The sequence below is a fragment of the Sinocyclocheilus grahami genome, unplaced genomic scaffold, assembly GCF_001515645.1.
Source record: "Sinocyclocheilus grahami isolate Dianchi unplaced genomic scaffold, SAMN03320097.WGS_v1.1 scaffold434.1, whole genome shotgun sequence".
In the NCBI taxonomy this organism is placed as follows: Eukaryota; Metazoa; Chordata; class Actinopteri; order Cypriniformes; family Cyprinidae; genus Sinocyclocheilus; species Sinocyclocheilus grahami.
Window position 1 is genome coordinate 403,714 of NW_015505613.1, and position 16,592 is coordinate 420,305.

Sequence of the window (16,592 nt, forward strand, 5' to 3'; positions counted from 1 at the left end):
AAACTGTTTGACAGTAAGTGACTGGCCTTCCCTCACTCCCCTCACGGCTGTGAGAATCGCTTCGATATGAGCAGGAGACAACTATGCCTGCATCATTGTCGAATCCCACACCACGCCCAGATAAGTGGTCCTCTGTAGTTTCTTGGTGTCCAGCCGTAACCCCAGCACTCTCATATGGGCGAGGACGACATCTCGATGCCGAGTCGCCATCTGCTCTGACTGAGCTAAAATCAACCAATCGTCAATGTAATTCAGTATGCGGATGCCCTTGAGTCGCAGCGGAGCCAGCGCCGCATCCACACACTTCGTGAAATTGCGGGGTGAGAGTGATAGACCGAACGGAAGAACCCGATATTGGTATGCTTCGCCCCCAAAAGCAAACCTCAGGAACCTTCTGCGGAAGCGAGCGCCTGCAGGGATGCAGGGAGTATGGCATGGAGATGCAGCGTCTCGTTCCCTTCAGGGAACCATTGTTACATATGTCGCTGGAACCCCTTTCTTAGGTGGACCAAAGCAAACAAATAATTTATTTGCTTTACGCCAGTGGGCAGCTCTGTGAAAGCAGCTAAACCTTCAGAGTGGAAGGGGGATAACCCTGTGGAGAATCGCTCCTGCAGAAACTCCAGAACTGAACCAACTGGGCAGTTGACTGGGTCTTGCAGTCGCTGTCCGCACCAAGAGGTGAAAAGTTTCCACTTCAAGGCGTACAGTTTCCTCGTGGCGGGAGCGCTGGACTGGAGTATGGTCTCAACAACCTCAGTTGAGAGACCGGATGCTATGAGTTGTGCCCCCTTAGTGGCCACGCCCACAGCTTCCATAACTCCGGGCGGGGGTGAAGGATGGTGCCCCCCGCCTGAGAGAGGAGGTCCCTCCTGATCGGAATCTCCAGTGGAGAGCCGTCAAGGAGGGACACCAGGTCCGAGAACCATACTCGAGCCAGCCAGAACGGGGCTACGGACCCCATCCTGCCGTACTCTCTCCAGAACTCTCTAGAGCAGAGCGATCAGGGGAAAAGCATACAGACAAAGCCTCGGCCAGGTCTGCACCATGGCATCCAGCCCAAGTGGAGCTGGATGCGTGAGGGAGAGCAAGAGCGGACAGTGTGTCGTTTCCTCCGACGCAAGTAGATCCACTTCTGCCTGGCCGAACTCCACCCAAAGGAGCTCCACCACTTCTGGGTGGAGCCTCCATTCCCCAGCCCCTGTCTCGACAGGATGTCTGTTCCCTGATTGAGTTGCCCAGGGATGTAGACTTCTCTAAGTGAGAGGAACTTTCCCTGAGCCCACAGGAGGACCTGGTGCACCAGCCTGTAAAGGGGGCACGAGCGCAGACCCCCATGCCGATTTATGTAGGAGACCACTGATGTGTTGTCTGTGTGGACAAGCACATTATGTCCCCTTAGATCTGGAAGGAAGTGTTTCAGAACTCGAAACACGGCCAACATCTCCAGGCAGTTGATGTGCCACATGAGATGATGGCCTTCCCACAGACCTCGGGCAGAGCGGCCACTCATGACCACCCCCCAACCCGTGAGGGAGGCATCCGTCACTAGCGTTACACGACGACAAGGAGCCCCCAGCGATGGGTCTTGAGACAGGAACCAAGGTTTCTTCCACATGTCTAAGGCACGTAAGCATCGCCACGTGACCTTGATTGTGCGAAGCAGGTTGCCCCTCGGGGAAAGTTTTGCCCCTTGGCCCTGAGCCACCACTGCAAGGGTCTCATGTACAGCAGGCCAAAAGGTATCACGTTGGACGCAGCTGCCATCAGAGCCAACAGTCTCTAAAACTGTTTGACAGTAAGTGACTGGCCTTCCCTCACTCCCCTCACGGCTGTGAGAATCGCTTCGATATGAGCAGGAGACAACTATGCCTGCATCGTTGTCGAATCCCACACCACGCCCAGATAAGTGGTCCTCTGTAGTTTCTTGGTGTCCAGCCGTAACCCCAGCACTCTCATATGGGCGAGGACGACATCTCGATGCCGAGTCGCCATCTGCTCTGACTGAGCTAAAATCAACCAATCGTCAATGTAATTCAGTATGCGGATGCCCTTGAGTCGCAGCGGAGCCAGCGCCGCATCCACACACTTCGTGAAATTGCGGGGTGAGAGTGATAGACCGAACGGAAGAACCCGATATTGGTATGCTTCGCCCCCAAAAGCAAACCTCAGGAACTTCCTGTGTTGAGGAAGGATGGATACATAGAAGTATGCGTCCTTGAGATCTATCGTGAAAAACCAGTCCTCGGACCTGATTTGAGACACAATCTGTTTGATCCTAAGCATCTTGAACCAAAATCGTTTGATAGCACGGTTCAGTAGATGCAGATCTATGATCGGATGCAACCCCCCATCCTTCTTCGGAACGATGACATAACGGCTTTAGAACCCTGATTCTCTCAAGAGAGGAGGAACACGCTCTATGGCCTCCTTCCTCAAGAGAGTTCCTACTTCCTGTTCCAATAACAGAGCCTGCTCACTAATGTAGGAATAACCCCGTTGAAGCAAGGTGGACAAGAACCGAACTGAATTCTGTAACCTCTCTCTACAGTCTGCAGGACCCATTGTGAGACATTCGGCAGAAGTTTCCATGCTGCCAGAAAATCTGCTAAGGGAACCAGTCTCTCGAGACTGGCGTCTGGTGTTACTAGAGGAGCCACTTCGGTGCCCTGAAGCGGTTGACCGGCAGGGAACAACCGATCTAGGCTCTCTAGCACCCTCATCTGAGGGGGCGAGCTCTCCCGTGCCGTACCGTCGCCGGGCAGCAGCTGGGGATTTTGCTCACGGGAGCCTACTGAGCCCTGAAGCACCAGGGTGGCAGGGGTAGCAGTAAGTCTCCTCGAGGGCACTGAGGAGGATCGGGCACTGTATACTGAGGTTTGTACCTCTCCTCCCCAGGGTGGGCTGCCCTCGTGGTCCTGACGGTGGAATTGTCAGGACCTCTTGGCCGAGGTCCTCTTGGACATAATAACAGTCCGCAGATCCGTTTACTGTTTAGAAGACCCCGGCCAAGAGCACCTCCCTGCCCCCTGATCTTTCTGCGCCATAGTGTGCAGACACGCACCGGCCTGACCTGCCGCCATATACGCTTTCCCAACCAGGCTGGATGTCAGTCTTACTGGCCTAGTGGGAAGCTTCGGGGCCTTCAGGGACGATGCTGAAGATGGGGACCGCCGGCATCGCACCATATCCCTTCTCATTCAGCCCTGTGATGTTAGAGTAATTGGATACTGTGAGGCTGAAGAGTCGAGACGAATATGGTTTATCCCACGATCTCGAAAGCTTAGAATGGAGATCAGGGAAAAAAGGAAGGCCCCGACATGAAGGTTGCGATCTAGCTTTAAGGAATCGCTCGTCCAACTTGCTCTTGCTCCTGTTTCTCGGCTGGCCATTCGATGACCCAGCAGGATCGCGAACCTGGCCGCTTTCATCGAAGGCGTCCAGGCGGGAGCGAAGCACACAGAGCTCACAATCATGCAGGCAGCCCCCTCGAGAGCTGCCCGTGCATGCTCCGCTCCCAAACAGACGACGCACAAATCGTGTGTATCCCCACCCGAGATATAATGTGGGCAGGGAGGAACACACGACTTGATACGACGTCCGCTCGCCACATTTCCTTTTGATTTACACTTTTGCATTTTTTCTTACTTGCTATACAGAGTTTATTAATTACTTGCTGGTAAATTTCACAAATAGAGACTGTTATAATATTTTCTTGTACAACGTATTCCAGTAATTCCAATAAAACTTCCAACAGGGTAAGAGAGAATAAAATCCGTGTTTCATCTTTTTGCATCTGGACTGTATCATATCTATGGCATCATTCGCAACCTGGTCTCGTGGCAAAAACATACCCGGGGGCACATTTTCGCGAGACGCGAAATACGTACCAATAAGTACATATCACTGCAGTTTCCAAAATAAATGAACACTAGAGGCAGTAAAACTCTGACACCTTTTATTCCTTTTCACACACATTTACAGAGTTTAATAAAGCGTAATTTTCGCACAATTACTTAATATGCTGGGAGATTTGAAAACTGATGCTCTTGAACGTTCGCACCACACATATCCAGCTTCATATCAATGGGTTTTCATCGACGGTAGGTTTGTTTGGTAGCTTGAGAGGCGAGAAGCTCCGGTTCGAATCCCGTGTAACTACGGTTCGACAAAACGGTTCAAATCTGCATATAAGTAAGTTCAAATGACACGGTTGCATCAACAAATGCATTTTTATATCAGTTTTGCATTTGTTAACACTATCGGGTAGGTTTAGGGTTGGGCTTGGTGTAGGGCATATTTCCAACACGATAGAGCATTAACTTTTAGCGACTGTCCCTGGATATTTGAATTCTGAACCGCCGCAATACGTACCTGAAGCAAAGTAATAAAAACACAGCAATACATACCTATATCAACGAAATAAAAACGTTCCAGGGTTCACGTATTGAACCCGTGTTTTAGCACCACTCGGTGGACATTTCTCTTTGAAACTGCGGCGAAACGTGCAGTAAGGTACGTAAAAACGGTGTTGCAGAAAAGAACCCAGAGGTACGTATTTTTATGAGACTGGGTTGATCATTCTTCTATGGCATCATATGACGAAAAAAAGGTTGTCTTAATGACGTCAAGCACTTTTTCGGAAGCTCAGTTTTTAAGAGTTTAGATAGACGAATACAGAGATTTGAATGCTCTTCCACTTTCCTGGTCAGTATTCACATGCCAACTAGTATTCAGCACAACACTCTGACTCTGCAGGGCACAAAACTGTAGGTTTGTTGGTTAAGATTCTGGAATTAATGCAAGTGTGCCAGCAATAGTGTGTTTACTGCGGTCACAATCCCACTCAACCTGCCAGTCTCCAATACCCAAGTCTTTGAGTATGGCTATGTGTGTGTGTTTATAAAGCTGAGATATAGACATGCAGAAAATAAATTACCATTGGCTTGTTCCCAAACTACTTCTCTCCTCTCCTCTTTTCCCCACACATACAGTAGAAGAGATCAGTGCCAGTGGATTTGGAATTAGATGACTTAAATTTTCCTTTCTGAAGACCCTCTTGGGTTGATTAGCTCAGCATGTCTGCATGTGCGTAAGCCACTAGGGCAGCAAACATGCCAATATAACGTACCTTCAAACCCTGGAGTACAACTAACAGAGGATTGTCTTGTTCTCACAAACACAAAAAGACCCACAGCACAACAAACACACACTCACTTCAGTAAACACAATAGCTCTCAAAGCACCTAAATGATTACATTTTTCTAATGTCAACTCTGAAGAAACTGCACTGCTGGTGTGAATATTCCGCAATACACTGGCTTGTGTTATACTTGTAATGTCTCATTTTCCATACTGTCCCCGGTGACAGTAAAGCAAAAACACAATTACATGAGCTGCAAGGGACGTGAGTCCCACACAGAAAACAACAAAACCAAAACGTCTGGTTTAAAGGCAAAAAAATGAACGAAGAAAAGAAAATCTAAATTATATTTTTAAACCTTGTCCCTTTTATTTTCCACTTCATTTCCTTCATTTTATTTCAATTTACTTTCTATGTTGTCTGGGCATTGCCGTGATGACTTCCTCCTTCCGTTTGCCTATTTTCCCTTTCCAGACTCATTAAAAATCATTGTAGAAGCAGCGCACCCACATGGCGAACCACCACAGCCATTTGGATGTGGTTGAATATGAGATCAGAAAACTGCTGTTGTTGGTTATAAAAATATGATTTTCAGGAAATATTTGTATAGAATACCAACAAATTAGAGAAACAGAGTCATTCTTCTTTAATTTGTCAGGATTCTATTGAAACATTTCCTTGAAAAAAAAGTAATAAAAATTATTTTGTGTCTGAATCAACAGCGCATATTGCAGTATGCATTCAAATTCATGCCAAAGCTGGAGGATAGAACAAGTGTGCTTGCTGCATTAAAATTGCATTATCCTCCAATAACATTGTGTGTTTGTTCTTTCCATTTTATTGAAAACAAAGCTAGAGAACTGCACAGTGATCTGGTGGTCTCCGGTCTGTTAATGGGTTCAAACTGTGCACTGAAATGTGTGTATCATGCACATTGTAAATCTGGGGCACTTTCAGGGATGAGAATCATAAAGAATTTAATGATTCTGTTTTTGATTCTTTTAGTACTTAGAAGCAATACGTATTTGATAAAAAGAAATACAATTCTAAATGATGAGATAATTTGAATAAATGATCTCATAAATATATACATTTCAGAAAATATTGTGAAAGCTGTGCTTACAAAGACATTTTAATGACTTTACACAGTCTTTTTTGAGACAGTCCAATAGTTGGCATGCAATCCAATACTTGGCATATGTATATGCAGTGTAAAACAACAACACAATTAAAATAAAAGTGGTAATATATTTCATTCATTAACATTTACTACTCACAGAATGCATAATATATATCTTTAACCACACATTGTCATGTAAACAACCCATCAGTAACTATACTGATTATTTTAATCCCTAACAAGAACCCATTCATAAGTGTCATTTGTTTGCACAAGTCTCTTGTGCTCACCAAGGCTGTATTTATTTGATCAAAAATACAGTTAAAAAACAGCAATATTGTGAAATATTATTATAATTTAAAATAAATGTTTTCTATTTTAATATATTTAAAAAATGTAATTTATTTCTGTGATGGCAAAGCTGAATTTTCAGCATCATTACTATGTCACGTGATCCTTCAGAAATCATTCTAATATGCTGTTTTTTTGCTCAAGAAACATTTCTTATTATTATCAATGTTGAAAATGGTTTGGCTGCTTTTTTGTGTGGAAACTGTGTCAGATTCTTTTTCAGAATTCTTAATGAATAGAGAATTTAAAAGAACAGCATTTATTTTAAATAAAATTACAAAACTGAAAGTTTTTGTCACAGTGTACAAGTCTTTACTTGTCGCTTTTGACCAGTTTGATGCATCCTTGATAGAATATTGATTTATTTAAAATAAAAAACAAACAAATATAATAAACAAATTACTTAATCAACAAACATGAATGAATGAATGAATTGACCCCAAACTTTTGAATGGTATGTATGTTTTTGATTCACTAAAAACACCTAAACAGAGCTTGCAGAAAGAAAAAAGAAAAAAGAAAAAGAAAGAAAGAGAGAAAAAAGCTTGTTTCCAAGTAGGTTAGTTTTCACCTGACCATATCAGTTTTTGTTTCATTCCAGCCCTGAGCAAGTCCAGGAAAGGGACAGAGAGAGAGAGAAAGAGAGCGATGGAGAGAGAGAGAGAAAAAGCAGATCATCTGAGAGTAAGTATAGCAGTAGTAGACGTGGGATTATGAGGGTCACACAGGATTTATATCAAATGTCCAAAAAAAAACAGGTTTTTCAAGAGGTGACAATGGGGTGAAGGGAGAGAATGAATGAGTGAGCGAGCGAGTGAGTGTGGGAGGTGTGATGGCAGTGAAGTGAAAAACACAGAAAGAGAAAGGTAAGCGCTAAAGTCCAATCTCAGGAGATGACTTTCCTGGCCAACCTTCAAAGCACTTCAAAATTGAAAATGTGAATTGAGCGTGATGAGAGAAAGGAGAGTGTGAGGAGGAGGATGGAGGGAGGGTGAACTTAGCTGTGGATGAGCTCCTGCATTTGAATTTGAAATTGGACACACAGTGGGTCAGTCAGAGATGCCGTGGCATACTGATTTCTTGTTCACTTCTCCTCTACTCTCTTCACGCCTCATCTTATCTCATCTTAGTCTCATCTATTCTCCTCTAGCCTTCACTTTTCTCCATCTCATCTCCTCCGTCCTCCTCTTGCCTTTTCGTTTCTCTGCTTGCCTCATCTCCTTTTATTTCTTCTTCTCTTTTCTTTTCACTTCTCCTTAGTTAGGTTTCACATGCCAGATGGTTTGCTGATATTAAGCATCTCTAGAGATTCAGCATGTGAGGGACTTCTGCTAATTTGACAAGTTAACACACAGACATGAGAGAAATCCAGACAGCCTCTGAAACACGCTGACCACATACAGACTGCAAATGTGTTTAAACATTAGTCACTGAGGTTATGGCTCAAAGGGGCCATATTCTGCATTTTTGTAGCACTTACTTTGTTCCTGAGGTCCACCACTTACTCTTCAAAAGTTTGGGGTTGGTAAGAACTTTTAATATTTTTGAAAGAAGTCTCACCAGGCTATATTTATTTTATAAATAAAAACATAAAAAATTATAATATTGTGAAATATTTTATTTTATTTATTTTAGCTATCTATTTTAATATATTTTAAAATGTAATTTATTCCTGTGATGGCAAAGCTGAGTCACTTCAGCAGTCACTTCAGTCTTCAGTGTCACATGGTCCATCAGAAATTGTAATATGCTGATTTGCTGCAAGAAACATTTCTTAATGAATATCAATGTTGAAAACAGTTGTGCTGTTTAATATTTTTTTGGAAATCATGATAGTTTTTTCTCAGGATTTGATGAAACGAAACTTCAGAAGAACTAAATTTATTTGAAAGATAAATATTTTGTAACAATGTAAACGTTTTTACTGTCACTTTTTGTCTCATAACAGGGGGCCATTGGTAACAATGGATAATATGTTCTAATATTACATTTGCCAGAAATAAATCCTCAATCTGTCATCTTTAAAAATTCATACATGCCATGCATAAAAATTACAATATATATATCACTTTAACTCATCAAATTAATTTAACCCATTTCAACTTCATTTTTTAAGTTATATGAGATTCAACTAAATTTGTAGTCAATTTAATATAATTTAAGTTGAAATTACTTGTACAACCAGTTTGATTATATTTAAAAATTTAAGGCTGCAACTGAAGTAAAATTTTCAAGGTGAAGTAGGTGGAAAATGTTTACAGTTAGTATCAATGATATATACTGATCTACAATTAAAAATTTAGTGTCAATTTTGATCAGTGTAATGCATCCTTGCTAACTTGCTAACTTTTTTCAGTGGGGGGGGGGGATTAAAATGTTGTGATGGATTTTTGCAGGATATTGTATTTTCATCCAACACACCTACAGTTGACTCGGGTGTGTCAATTTTTGATGCATAACATCTTATGCATCCATTTTTTATATATATATTTTATATATTATAATTTGACACCCCCTATCTGACACTTGCAAATTCTAAAGTATGAGTAAAATTAGCCAAGCTGTTCAAAACTAAATAGGTAAATGTGGTGGTGGTGGTGGTTGTGGTCATATGTTAATATACTCCTGACTATGAGATCATAACCATCATGATTTCTAGCTGCCACTTTTGCACCTTAGTTTCCATGATCTTGTCTGGGTGGAATAGGGTCAGAGTTTTAGGTTAGAACATTCTTTTATTCCAAAAGAGCAAGGAAAATCCTGAAAATATGTTCCCTTGAAGATATTTTCTCTACATTTGAATGATGTAATGGAGTTTAGACATCTAAAAATACACATCCTCCAGAATCCCAGAAGAGACGTGAACCCCGACACTTCAAAACACAGACCTCGGTGTCACGTCACGTGTCCCCCACAACCAACCTGTAATTATGTGGCCAGCATGTCATGGACTTTCTGCTTACGGCAGAGCCGCATGTGTAAGAGCCATTAGCAGAGAGATGGAAAGTGCCTCTCCATGCAGAATACTAATATGCTAATGTAGCGTTGGCAAATCTGAATGTTTTTCTTTAGCAGCCTGCCACCACACACACACACACACACACACACACACACAACAATGGCAAGCTACTGACTAAAGAGTGGCAAGGGCGAGTGCAAAGGAGAGGAGGAGACAATGATTGACAATTGGGAGTGTTTGGCATCCAGTAATGGAGAGAAAGGGAGGTCAGGAGGAAGTGATGCACAGGTATCAGCAGAGCTTTTCTCCATTGCTTGGCTGATAGAGCAGAGTCCAACAACAGAGTTTAAGAGTGCCATACCTTGCCACTTACATCTGCAGTGCTTTATAAGTGTTTATACAATTAGATTTCATATAACCCACTGAAATATAATTGTTTCGAATGGGATCATGAATGTAAACGGACTGATATTTTGATGAGAAACACATTAGTAAAATAATGTTTTAAAATTAATTTAATAAGAAAAGAAAGAGGTTTGTATGCTACAGTGATTTTTCTCAAGGAGTTTTTTTTTTTTTGGCAAGCTGAGTGTCCCAAAACCAGTCCTGCCCCATTAGCCGCTGTAGGGCGAGACCCCTGAGAGATGCTTTCCTTTAGGTGATCGCCTTTTGCCAGCTAATGGGTTGGCTGTCACTTCTTAAACCTCTTATTAAAATGGCGGAGCAATATAATAAAAGACTAAATGTTCAATAAATAGTTTAATTTATTATTCACAACTGGAATTCCTTTTCAAATTTGAGATCATAACAGTAGTCTTATCATAAACTATATGTCAGATTGATGATTTATAACCTGGTTTATGACTTTATGACATTTAGCAACAAATTGACCTGCTTTTAGCAACTTCACTTGAAAATTATTTGGTAGCACATACAGACAATCCATTCTTGAGCAATTGTGAAAGCTTGAACATTTGGTTTTGTAAATTATGTTTTAATTACTCCATTACACTCTTAAAAAGCAGTTCTAACAGGGGGTTTTCTCAGTGGAAGAAACCATTGTTGGTTCTCCAAAGAACTTTTAAGTGCACACTTTTTAAAATAACCATTTTTCTTAGTGTGAAGAACATTTTAAAAATCTAAAGAACCCCTTTCCACTTTAAAGAACATTTTGTGGAATGGAAAGTTTCCATAGATGTTAAAGGTTCTTCACGGGACCATCAATGCCAATGAAGAACCGAACCATTTTTCTTAGTGTGAAGAACATTTTAAAAATCTAAAGAACCCCTTTCCACTTTAAAGAACATTTTGTGGAATGGAAAGTTTCCATGGATGTTAAAGGTTCTTCACGGGACCATCAATGCCAATGAAGAACCTAGGCTCGCTTGTTTCAGAAATCAGCATATTTGAATTATGCTGAAAATTAGTCTTTGTCATCACAGGAATAAATTACATTTTAAAATATACTAAAATAGAAAAAAGTTATTTTAAATTGCATTAATATTTCACAATAATACTATTTATACTGTGTGCATATGTACAGTATGTATGCATATATATACACACACACACACACAGGCCACTTAGGAATTAATTAGGAATCTCCCATTCCACCACATCCTAAAGGTGCTCTATTGGATTGAGATCTGGTGACTGTGGAGGCCATTTGAGTAAAGTGAACTCATTGTCATGGTTCAAGAAAGAAGTTTGAGATGATTTAAGCTTTGTGACATGGCACAGTTTCCTGTTCTTAGCTGACAGGAGTGGCACCCGGTGTGGTCTTCTGCTTCAAGGTTTGATGTGTTCTGCTTCAAGATTTGACGTGTTGTGCATTGTACTGTGTGCATATGTACAGTATGTATGCATATATATACACACACACACACACACAGGCCACTTAGGAATTAATTAGGAATCTCCCATTCCACCACATCCTAAAGGTGCTCTATTGGATTGAGATCTGGTGACTGTGGAGGCCATTTGAGTAAAGTGAACTCATTGTCATGGTTCAAGAAAGAAGTTTGAGATGATTTAAGCTTTGTGACATGGCACAGTTTCCTGTTCTTAGCTGACAGGAGTGGCACCCGGTGTGGTCTTCTGCTTCAAGGTTTGATGTGTTCTGCTTCAAGATTTGACGTGTTGTGCATTCAGAGATGCTCTTATAAACCTCGGTTGCAACAATTGCTTATTTGAGTTACTGTTGCCTTTCTATTAGCTTGAGCTAGTCTGGCTATTCTCCTCTAACCTCTGGCATCAACCAGGAATTTTAACCCACAGAACTCCAGCTCACTGGATATTTCCTCTTGTTCGGACTCTAGAAATGGTTGTGCGTAGTAGATCCCAGTAATCCCAGTAGATCAGCAGTTTCTGAAATAGTCAGACCAGCACGTCTGGCACTAACAACCATGCATTGAGCTCCTGCCATGTGATTGGCTGACTTCCTTAAGAAGCAGTTGAACAGGCGTGCCTAATAAAGTGGCTGTTGTGTGTGTAACCTTTTTTAATAATTCATTTTTTTTTAAATTATTTTATAATTATCAGAGTTTCATTTAATGGTGCGTATTTTGTGCATAGTAATCCTAGTTTTATCAAGACACTGCGTGAGAAACATGCCGACATTTTTTATTTTCAAAAATAATTTTAATAAATGCCAAACATAATAGATAATAATAATAATAATAATAATAATAATAATAATAATAAAATTATGAATTAAATAAATATCTGGGGAAAATGTACTCATTTATGAGGGTTTACAATAGAAGCCAGGATATTCAAGTGATGAACAAATAATTATTTCTGGGGTCAGAACTTTTGAAAAAATCAGTTGAACTTTTCACAAAGCCAGTCTTACAACAGCCCACTGGAGAGGAAGATTATCAGTCAATCTGTTTGTCACACAAATCTATTGTATGGCTTCAGATGTGCATGAGTCATGTGAACTTGTTTATCAAACGTTTGTGTCTTTTTTTGTTGTTGTTTAAAAGCTTCAGTATGCTTTGTATTGTAACTGTAAAGCAAAGAGCAAACAAAAGATGTAGGTCCTTTGCTTTAAGTCATACTAGTTTGGAACGACATGTGGGTGAGTAAATGATGCATTTGCATTTGCATTTGCATTAAACAGTAAAGAAATTTAAGTCTATCAAAAAGCACAATAACATTCAGTATAGAAGATTTGTACCACATACACGCAGAAATGCACACTCAGAGTTGTATCTTAAGATCTAGTGGTGTGAACTTTCTTGATCCGATCTCCTCCACCTCATTAACATGGATCACAGCTTGTCTCACCGAGGTGAAGTACGACACACTAATCCAATCCGCGGCAATTAAACCTAAGAGCAGGATTATACAGATCCCCCTGTACAGCCTGACCTACAGGACCTGAGAGAAACCACCTAGCATACTGTAACGTGCTCGGCTAAGTGCTGACGGAGTTACTCTCTCCATCACAGGACTCACCGGAGAGTCGGCTAATTAACGCCATAATAAAAGTGCCTAGCATGGCACTTTATGAGCCCTTCCAGGATGCGATACAGAACAAACAGCATGACTATGTATGTGTGTGTGAACGGTATTCACGTGGAGAGAGGTATTGATCTCACAATGTCAGATTCAATAAGAGCTCTATTTATGAGCAGCAGGCTTATACATCAGAAGTGCACTGTGACCCTCCTCTCATCCATGTCTTCATCCGAACCCCCATCCATCCCCAGGAGAGAACAAACAGGAGACATGGGCATTAGCGCATCAGTCTGGGAACAGTTTGTCTCCGGCTCTGACTGAAAAAGCCCAAACAGACCTGTTAAGCTATTGAAGTGTACGTGACACACAGGGAGGACACAAACCAACCACCACACACTCTGAATCATTCACTCGATGGCTGAGGAACATCCTGTGCCACCAGTGTAAATGTAGACTTTTTAACAGCTCCCTGTTTAAATTGCTTAGACGTGGCTGCTACGACTAAAATAATTTCCATGATATAAGTAATTTTCTACCACACTAAGGAAAGCCATCATGTTATAGTAATTCTGCCTGAAATCAGAGATGCTACTAATTCAAACTAAAGCCATACCCTATATCTCTCAACACTGTCACTTAAATGAATTACTAATTACTGAGGAATGACTTCTAATCACTGGAGAAAGTGGATGAAGGACAGACATGGATAGAGCACTCATATTTTAGGGTACTTTTATACGACAACAATTGTACTTAAAAACAAACGTTTTTTCTTTGTGTTTTTGAAAAGTTTTGCCTACAGGCGACAACACTGTCAAAATTATCCTTTTTCACTCAGATCTGCGAAAACGACAAAAAACGCTGCATTATGTATGCCAGGCCAGTAGATGGCAATGTCACAACACATGCATTCCTATAGACCAGGGATCCTCAAATCTGGCCCACGAGATCCACTTTCCTGCAGAGTTTAGCTCTAACCCTAATCAAACACACCTGAGCATGCTAATCAATGTCTTCAGGATCATTAGAAAATCACAGGTAGATGAGTTTGATCAGGGTTGGAGCTAAACTCTGCAGCGCATTGGACCTCCAGGGTAAGATCTGAGGAACCCTGCTATAGACTAAACATGTAATATGCAGACACATGATGTCGCGGTTTTCATCAATTTGCGTGAATAACGGTATCGCTTTCACTTTGAACTTGCACTTTGAAGCCCGTTTTGTTTGCGTTTTTAGGTCCCCTAAACACCATTATGACAATGGTGTTTAGGGGACCTAAAAACCCAAACAAAACGGGCTTCAAAGTGCAAGTTCAAAGTGAAAGCGATAAATGAAAATGGATGGCCAAAATGCATAAAAAATGTTCTGTTCTTAGTTGAAAACTGTGTCATGTAAACGCCCCCTTAGACAGAAGCAGCGGTTTGAAGTTAAAACATCTTAATGATGGATTTGTTTCTTACAAATTCACAGATTTTCGCTTCACAAGATGTTAGTTGATGGACTGGAGTCATATGGATTACTTGAGGTTTATTGTGATGTTCTTATCAGCTGTTTGGAGTCTCACTCTGACGGCACCCATTCACTGCAGAGGATCCATTGGTGAGTAAGTGATGTAATATGGGGGGAGGGGGTTAACTATTCCTTAAATAGAATAATACTGACCAAAACGAAATCTCTTACCTGCCTTTGAATGCTCAGACATATGTCCGAGTCACTGTGGCACTGATATATGTGCTAGACAGCACTGTAAATACAGTATACTGTAGCTAAATCTAAAATCCGTTGGATCACTTGTATCATTGTTTTTATATTGTCATATCACCCAGCCGTAAAACTTTCTCTATGTTAAACCTATTTTTCCATGTTAAAGGTATTGCTGACATAACAGTACGACTTTCTGAAAATCTACTTTGAAACGCATATTGCGAATAGTATTATACAAAATAAATTTAACTTAATTTGACCTGGAAAATAAAGCCTCAGAGGTAGTAGACTGGAACAGGAAGTGACATTTAGCTAGAATTTTTTTCCCCCATCTCATTCAGTGTTTTTTCCTTTTTAACTGCAGTGCTTGTGCGACTGAACTTAAACTTGACGCTTTTAAGAGAATAAAAGCAGTGAGTGCGCCCTTAGTGGAACGCACTAGCTGTAATTGGCCAGAAGTTGAATTAGACTCAGCGTGCTGAGAGGTTGCCACCATTGCTACATTAACTAAACGTCATGCGTTCAGACGGAGGGAGAAAGAGAGCGAGAAAGGGCGAGAGGAGGAGGCTGAGAGAGAATATTCATGCCATGAAACAGAAAATTTGATCAATGGCTCCCCCAGTCACCTCGTTAATGAAGAGAGAAGCTTTTATTAGATATGAGTGAAATATTTATAAGATTAATATTTTAAAGGCCCACTCTTAGCCAAGGAGAGAGAAAAAGGAAGACAGACTGACAGACAGATAGAAAGAGAGAAAAAGAATGATTTCACAAGGGTATGGGTGGAAGAAACCAAACACTTTTATTTCTTCTCACTTCTTTAACCGACTTTCAGCCTAGTCGTCTTCGGTGATATCAGCTGAAATCTTTTGCACGTTCAAAATCCCCTGCGTGGTAGTCTCATTCTTCTCCCATCCCTTTCTCTTCGCTGCAAAACACCAGCTAACCCTCATCTGCCAGGATAACTCTGAATAAATTAAATTAAAGCTACTCTACGGCTAGAATACATAACGTTAACTCAGTACAGGAGTGAGACAGAGTGCTTTCGGAGGGAAAGTGCACTGCAAGGCACTTGATCAAGTGGTTCAGAGTGGAGACTGTATCAAAATTGTTCTCCAACAATTTAGAGACACAAATTATTTCATTTGTCCCCTTTTCTTAGAAGTATAGATTAAGGCCAGAAATATATGTGAATGAATGGCCAACCCATTTTTGCATAACTTTGATTGAAACAAACCTCAGTGCCAGAGGTGTCAATTATTGGAGTAAATGTAATTAGTTTCTGTACTTGAGTATCTTTTCGGGTACTTTGTTGTTGTACCGAGTAGCAAAGATGTTAGCAACTTTTACTCTTTACTTCACTACGTTATTGAATGAGTATCTGTACTCTTTACTCCACTACATTTGAAATGAGTGTTGCAGTTGCACATTACATTTTGCATGGACCTAGCTTTTTCTGCAGCAGTTTATTTCTGCTACAAAAGACGTGATACTGCCTATTACAGGTCATTGAAAGCACTGCATCTTGTGCGTTTTACCCTTACTCACCCAAACTTTTCAACAAGTATACTTTATGTGAATGCGAGTTCCTTAGCAAGTATTTGTGAATCAGAGGTGTTTTATATATGAGATGAGGACATGACTGCTGACGGCAATGAGGCGCAAACCAGCACATTCATTGCAAGAAAGCTTTGGCTTTTTAATTTTACTAAACATTATTTTATTTATCCATTATACTGAAGAGACCTTTTTGAAAGATATTGTTTTTTGTTTTGTAATTTTGAGGTGTTCCGTTTTATTTTGGTTTTAGAAAATAAACGTGATTGCTCTCCTCACAAATCAACTCTTTC

The 16,592-nt window shown here is 40.9% G+C and overlaps 1 long non-coding RNA gene across 1 annotated transcript in view; it reads right to left on the minus strand.

Annotated features, from left to right (window-relative positions):
* Positions 1 to 10,860: 10,860 nt before the first annotated feature.
* The window catches only part of LOC107551812 (uncharacterized), an 18,835-nt gene continuing 13,103 nt past the window's right edge, over positions 10,861 to 16,592 (minus strand). Inside the window, exons 2-3 of the long non-coding RNA XR_001604811.1 lie at positions 13,494 to 13,503; positions 10,861 to 10,957 (exon numbers count right to left, since the gene is read on the minus strand). This is a non-coding gene — a long non-coding RNA (uncharacterized lncRNA). The remainder of the gene's footprint in view (positions 10,958 to 13,493; positions 13,504 to 16,592) is intronic.